The sequence below is a fragment of the Pteropus medius genome, unplaced genomic scaffold, assembly GCF_902729225.1.
Source record: "Pteropus medius unplaced genomic scaffold, Ma_sr-lr_union100, whole genome shotgun sequence".
Lineage (NCBI taxonomy): Eukaryota > Metazoa > Chordata > Mammalia > Chiroptera > Pteropodidae > Pteropus > Pteropus medius.
In genome coordinates, this window is record NW_024349796.1 from 17377192 (window position 1) to 17385064 (window position 7873).

The 7873-nt window shown below is 46.9% G+C and overlaps 1 non-coding gene across 1 annotated transcript; it reads left to right on the forward strand.

The window, feature by feature from the left end:
- Positions 1-729: 729 nt before the first annotated feature.
- LOC120619449 (5S ribosomal RNA) lies at positions 730-848 on the forward strand. Its single transcript, XR_005657504.1, has one exon. It is a non-coding gene; the product is annotated as a 5S ribosomal RNA (ribosomal RNA).
- The last annotated feature ends 7025 nt before the right edge of the window (positions 849-7873 follow it).

Consider the following 7873-nt stretch of genomic DNA (forward strand, 5'->3'; position numbering starts at 1 on the left):
TTAACGTTTGGCATCTGATGATGCTGAGGGACCTGGGCACCAGGGAGAACAATGTCTGGAGATCTCAGGAGGTGTCAAGTAGGAACCAAGTTCTCACCTGGCAGTCGGGGGCCCGGGGTTACACTCTAACCCTCCAGAGTGAGTCGTTCACTGCTCTTTCTGCTGCAGCCCCTCTCCCCCACCCCCCACAGGCAAACAATCACAGATGCTTCTAGTTCTTCTTAGTCATGACACTGTGAGTGTTTTAAAGGCGTCGGCTACAAATACGCCAGCGATTCATCTGAACACACTCCACAGCGGGGCCGATGGCTACGAGGTACGGAGTCTGCCTCGGATCGCTGTTTATCTAACGATTCAGAAAGCAGGGGGCAGAGGAGCAGAGAAGCTACGGCACACCCTCAGGGATAAAAACGCAAGTGGGACTCGAGCCGAAACGTGCGCGCGTGCCTTGTAATTGCACTGTGTCCTTTGGCCGAAAGTCCCTGAGGTTCCTTGTTCCCCTGGCAAATTCCAACTGACCCTTCCAGTCCCAGCTCTAAGTCTGTCTCTTCCGAAAAGGTTTCCTCAGTCAGCGTCCGTGACCTGTGGCATCCTGCTTCAATCACAGAATTTAAACGCTGCATCATCACCTGTTCATGTCTTCCCCCACCCGGGCTTTGAACTCGTCAAGATTGGAACATGTCATTTGTTTATTTAAACCCAGAACCTGAGTATAAAAATTAACACACAGTCTACGGCCATGCCGCCCTGAACGCGCCCGATCCCGTCTGATCTCGGAAGCTAAGCGGGGTCGGGTCTGGTTAGTGCTTGAGTGGGAGACCGCCTAGGAAGACCAGGTGCTGTAGGCATAAAAAATAAAAAAATAAGGGATTGTAAGATGACAAGATCCTTGCAATCTGTGAGGTCAACCGAGGGTTGCCTCGCCTAAAAAAAGAAAATTAACACACAGTGGTCACAGAAGGTGCTCAATAGTTTTAATTACACCTCTGGTCCTTTGCACCTGGTCCGTTGTCTGATGACTTGGAATAAATTCATACAAGAAGGAAAGAACGAAGTTGGGGGGTAGCTGTACAACTCACTGCCTGGGTCCTCTCTCCTTTTGTGGAAGAAAATATAAGATTCTATGTTGTAAAGACTGTAATGCAAATTTGGAACAGGTCTCAGCCTGACAGTAAAGTTTCCAGGTAAGCATCTCCGATAATATTTCACATGTTAAATCTTCTGAGTATTTGAAGACAATAGAAGGATGTTTCTTGCTTTCTCTGATAATAAAATTGTTCTAATGCATTCTGGCATTCTTTTAAATGTATTGAAAGCTGATGAAATGGAGATTGTAGATTTGGACATTGGAGAAAGGCCTTGAATTTCAGCCAGAGGACTCCCGAGATAAATAAAGGTGCTCAATACTGAAAACCAGGTAGGAAAATATACTGGACATTCAAAAACGATTTCAAGGTCCATCGCTGACTTCACTGTTGGAGGGCTAAACTGTCTTCACAGCAGCTCCACAGGTTCTGGTCCATGACAGCGTCATGTTAAAGCCACTGTTGACAGTCACAGTGTCATGAATGACTGCACTGGGACCACCTGAGACGTGGATTGCAAATAACTTATTTCAAATCATAAAGTGCTAACACTGATAAATGATATTTTAGATATAAAATTACTGTAGATTCAAGCTAGTCCTTATCAATACATTATTGTTATTATTTCTTGGCACCTGTTTTTTCTTTTCTGAGTTAGAAATGCGAAGTTATAATTTCAGATAATTCTGTAGGGAATAAATGTAAACTGCCATCCATCTTTTCTGTAATGTGGTCCATAATTAATAAGTACCACAAGCTTTAATGGGAATTATGAATCAGTTCGATGTTTCATTTCTTTACAGATTGGGGGTAAGGAGATTTTTCAAAGCTTGAGTATGCAGGGTACACCTACACATATTGATTAACGTGTTAGAACAGAAAAAACAAGCGCTTCTAAATTCTAAAATGCCTATCGATTAATGAAAATCATAGCACGAAGAACTAAAGTCCACACCTCCTTTAGCCAACAGTCTAAACCTGATTCCTAATGTTTTGGGGTTAGAAGGAGAATCGTCCGGATGGAGGGTGTCTAAACTCATTTAAAGATAAGAGTTGCTGACGCTGAAAATTTCCCCTTCTCTTCTAAGAGGTGGGAAATGTATGGTCTTGCTTCAGCAGTTAAATATCATTGAGTAGAAACTTCATGGTTATTTATAGAGAAGCCTCGTAGGCTGATGTCTCTGTAAGCAGTCTCCACTCCACTGGGGGCAGGAGGCAAAGGCAAAAAAGTTGATACCTTGGGAAGGTGGTGTTGGAGGGGAATTTCGCTCTTTCGTTTTTCATTAATGACATTTTGAAGTTTTTGTGCAATTAAAAGATCACAGTTATTATTTCAGAAATTTTCCCTTCTCACTCTTCATGGGTCGTGACCTGTGGCTTCTTCGATCTCTGTTGTCTTTGCTGCCTTGATATGGTTAGTCATCTTTGCTCACCCTTTTCTTTTTGAACTGTCTTTCCTGCTCTTAGTCCGAATTTAACATCCTCGAGCCCAGGTTATACCTCTCTACTCTTTGTTTTTCGATCACCTTGCCTTTCTGTGTGTCTTTTGGCCCTGTAAACCCTGTACCTTCTCTGACATTCTTGAGGTCAACGCTGAGATTCAAGTGGCCAGAGATAATGAATTTTAAATGTCAAATGTCCTGAGGAAAAGAGCACTTTAAAGATGGATTCTGACTCAGATGTTTCTTTCCTTGACATATATCTATTGTCATGAAAAAAAAAGTTATAATTCCAACAAGTAAGAAATCTATTTCAATCTACGAGAGATGTCCTATCCTGCACAGAGGTCACCAAGCTTTAGGAAACATTAGCTGTAGCTATATGCTTTTGAGAACACAATAAATGTATTCAATTAAAATAAATTTTCTACACTTTATGATTGCTACTTAATATGTATTGATGTTTTAGCTGAAATTTCACCATAAAGCACCCAGCTTCCTTTCTTACTGAAAAAGCAGGCACTTATCAACCACCTACTATATATTTGACATTACACGAAGCACTGGGATATATATATGTAGTTTCTGAACTATACTTGAACCTTTATAAAATAAACTAGGAATTGGTCAATTATATTAGTATCATCTGATAGAATATTTTCTTTTATTTAGGATGTTGCATCAATACTTAGGTCAGTAGGTAGTTTTCTTATTTTATTCTTCTTATTGTTCTATGTTTTATAAATTTTATTTAAATAATGTGAAAGATTTTCTTCTCTTCGCTCTTTGACAATTGACAAAGACTTAGAGGGTCCTATTCTTTCAAGTTTAGGTGGAATTACTGTCAGTGAATTCTGTCGTTGTAATTTCTATTGCGGTTATATCCTCCATGTATGGCGTTTGCTTTGTGATGTTAAAATTTTTCAGAATATTTTATTTGTTGGCTTTATATTTAACATCTTCCTTAACGCTTTGTAACTTTTTTCCTTTTCATAATCATTGAATACAAACTATAAGTAAGTAAGTAAGTAAGTAAGTAAGTAAGTAAGTAGATAGATAGATAGATAGATAGATTGATTGATTGATTGATAGATAGAGAATCCCTCTCCCCGGCCCCCCGGGCTTCATATCAAAACCTGATCACCTTCGGTGCCTTCCTGGTAGTGTGCCCGGCGCCTGGGGTGGCGGAACCGGAGTCTCTTTGGGGAAAGGACAGGTGCGCCGTGGAGACGCCGCCGACCCAGCGTGGGAGACCTGGCGCTGCCCCGGCGTCCCGCTCGCGGGGTCGGCGAGGCTTTGACGGGCGGGGACACGTGAGCGGGAATGCTGGTGGCCGCGCCGGGCCTGCCACCCGGGAGCTCGGGCGTCGACGCGACGGGCTTCAGCACCATGGCCCCTGGACAGCGGGCCGTCCGCCTGCGAAAGGGCCCCGCGCCCAAGTTCCGGCCGCGTCCCTTCCCTCGGTTCCGTGCGCGCGTGCGCGCGCGCGGTGCACTTTGGTTCCGGGGGCTGCTGGAGGTCCAAGTTCTCTCCTCGGCCTGACCTTGAGCACCGTGACTGCGGCTTGGGTCGCTTGTCTCTGAAAAGCGGCTGAGCATCTCGTCAAACTGGCCAGGACGTTGAGCTGGTTCTGCGCTGACACCATGGCCGGGGGAAAGGTTGGGGGAGCGCGGGGCTTAGAGGGCCGTGTTAGTTTGGCTACTTCCTTCCGGTGGGCAAATCCTCGTAACTGCCTAACCGGCTGCAGCAGTCGTCCTGGTCAGGGCGAGGCTGGAGAGGAGGAATCTGAAGGTGAAACAGCCCGATGGGTGGGGTTGGTGCTGTGGTTGGCAGGTGGGTGGTCGTTTGTTTCCATTTCGTCTTATTCCTTAAGAGGTTCAAGAAAAGACCCCTCGACTGTATCCTCCCCACGCTCCTGCTCCCTTCCCTTCTCTCTCAGATCCTCACCAACCAAGAGAACCGCTGTCATCGAGCGAATGTCCGATATGACACGGTCACTTTATGCAGAAAAGCACGTATCTAAGTGTTGACATAAACGATGACAACTAGAAGTTAAGCGACGTGAGCAACGTCGTTGGCTTCCAGAGCGTGCGTGCCGGAGTCACACTCGGGTCACTTCCGCCGCGGTTCTCTCTGCTTCTCTTTTTCTTGCTCTCAACTCAGATCCATTACAACTCGCTTCGCGGACAACGAGTCATCGGAGGTTGGGACGCTTGAAACGACGCTGCAGAAAAGAGGACAGCTGCCACCATCCCCACACCGCCTCGGTCGTCCTGCCCCGCTAGACCCTCGAGTGTCAGATTCTGGAATCACGCTGTGTTCCTAACGCACAGAAACAAACCTTTTGTGTCCCCGTTTTCAGTTCACGAAGAACTTTTACACATCTAACGTGGTTCACCTTTGATGCAAACGAGACAAATGTTAGCCGAGAAACAACTGCTGACAAATTGAAATTCGTAAGAAAGTGTTTAATAACTACTATAAGATTTTCTCCTACCCTGGCAAGGTTGCCAGATTTAGCAAATAAAAATGTAAGACACCCATTTAAATTTGAATTTCAGACAAATAATCGATGCTTTGTTTAGTGTCAATATGTCCATGCGATATTTGGGGCATGTTACATAAGAAAAAAGTACTCGTTGGTGTGAAATTTAAATTTAACTGGACATCCCGCATTTTCCCTGACAACCCTATTGGTAAAGAAGAACCTGACTTTTGTCTTGGAGCCAGGCTTTCCAGCAAGTGATTATTTGCGTAAACAACACTGGGAGGCCTCCCTTTTTAAAGAAAGTCTGGGTAAGTAATTTAGCAAAGCAAATATTCCCTTTGTAAAACACTCGTGCATGCCCTAAAGTGTCATTTTTGCATGTTTGCATTTTGGTGTAATTTGTCTCTCAAAGTATTCTACACTTTTAAAAGCATAATTTTTAAAAGAGGAAGAAAGAACAATTCTCGTTAAATCTGTTTCAGACTCAAACAACACAGAGACACACATAAAAAGATTTAGGCAGCAAAGAAAGTGATGAACTTTGGTCATCCTAAAGACATTACAACAATCGAGGAAGGAAAACTGCCTTTCCCAGACACCATTTTAATCAACCAGAATACGATGGACTCCCCCGTGTTCCGTTCTTTAAGTGTGAGGTAGTAGGTCTTATTCTGCTTGGCAGAAGGTACAGTGTTTACATGAGGTGAGCACAGAGACTGTAGAAGCCAGGGGTTCCGGGCTCGTCACGCCGTTAGTTGAGGGCAGGTGGTTGGGCAGGGTAGGTCTGAAGAAGAAATCCAGAGCCGTGTGGGAACTGAAATGCTGAACACAGGGCCGAGGCGCTGCCAGTGGAGGCCACATTACCCTTCAAGGCGCCCCTGACGTCTGTCGCCATCGCCTCCTCCTCCTGAGCTACTGTCAGAAAAACAGCTCTTTCTGTGACCTGATGCTAAGTAAGCCCCATCTGAAACACGAGGGTTTGTCAGCGTCTGACACTCAGAATAATCCCTGCTCTTGCTGAAACTCTGAGCCTAGAACTGAGTCAGAGGAGGAGACACTGAGGTCACTTGCCGCAGGCGGAGATGGCCTTTGGAAAAATGTCCGGGCAGTGGCGCCCTCCCAGCCCAGCCTTGGGCAAGCTCAACCGCCACTGGTGTGTCAGCAAGTCGGTCCCTCCCCGTGTGACCTACAGAATGAGCCTTATCATAAATACCATGCATGAAAAGCTGCAACAGTGTCATTTCCGAGCTGAAGGTCATCTGCGTCCTTTCCAGATTATCACAGTGGTGATTTTCTCTTCCTGGAACCCGGCTGTTCAGAGAAGTTATCCCATAAATGTTTGCATCTGCTCAGGGCACGGGGCTCACGACTGACCAACACAGACAAGCAAAGGGCAGGTCATTTCTTAGAGATAAAACCAGACTGAGCCCACAATATTTAGGATTAGGGTATCTTCTCAACGTCACGATATGAAACAGGGAGGTCTTGTTATTTGTTATGCCGTGGTGGCTCTTGGGAATCTAAAAACTGTGGCTATTTCTGACTGAATTGTTTGAAAATTCAAGTGTAAAAACAAAATTTCATCGTTTCCTTCTCTAATTGTCTCAATTCTTGGAAGTCCCTCTATGCTTGCTATGACTCAGGAGGAACAGATGGTGATCAACAAACAGAAAAGCACTTAGCATGAACTTGGCCCACGGTAGGGCTGTGAGAGATAAAAAGGTAAAACTATGATCCTCGCCCCTGCAGACCTTCAGCCATCGTCCCTCAGAGACTTGGACCACAAACAGAAATCACGAGCTGCGAATCAGAGTCTGCTCGGTGCCCAGGGAGAGAAGGAAGGCATGATGAGGCCACAGAGAGGTCACTTCCGAGTCTCAGGAAGTGGGAGGGATTGCATCGGGCAGGTCCAGAGGGAAACAGAAATTCCAGACGTGCTCTGGTTCAAAAGCGGAAGGTGACAACAGGAGGGGCCTGGCCACAAGCTGGGTGGGGGCTGGACGGCAGAGAGACGGGACGACCCTGAGGATCGAGTGTAAATGGCAGATTGCCCAGTACGATGGGCTGCTAGTTTGTTTTGTTTTGTTGTTCATTTTCTGCTTGCCCGGTTTCTGTTTCCGGTATCCATTTTCCTTATTCTGGCGATAGCATCTGATTTTTCTTTCGGGGGCCTGTCTTCCCCAACACTAGCCACTGCTCTGGGCGCACCAACAAGAGGGGGGGTCCGGGAGAGGCTCGCTGTGTGCCAGCATCTCGTAGCTGCGTGAAGACAGCCACGAAGGACACGGGTGCGAAGGAGGCGAGGGTGAGGGTGGGAGCTCTGTACCGCGGAGGCCACAGCTAGGAAATGCTTCTAGAAGGAGCAGGGGTCAACAGTGTCACTCTGCCGAGAGGCCAGGGACAACGGTGACTGAGAGAGACCCATCGGAATTACTGGCAGGAAGGCCATTGATCACAAAAGAGGAGGAGAGAGAGCGCAGTGTCCCCACAGAGTGCCACACAGAAAGCAGGATCCACCGGGTGGCAAGGCAGCGGAGGACCAGCGGGTGGAGGCTGCGGGATTCGGTTCTCTCAAATCTTGCAGCCAGTTTAGCTGCGACAGAAAGACAGCCCGTGATGAGGCAGGGACTCGGGGCAAGGGAGGGATCACGTGAGGGTTTGTTTCCAACTAGATTAAAAAGGGCGGGAAGAGGCCGATTGAGAGACAGGGCGAAGATGCGCGGGGAAATGGGCGCAGGCGACAGTGAGCTTCCCGCGCTCCGGAGCACAGGTGGGCGAGCGCTTCGGCAGGGTGCCCGCGGCAAGCAGGTGCAGGCGGAGAGAGGAGGGCATGTTTGGGGTTGAGAAAAAGAGGACGTTCT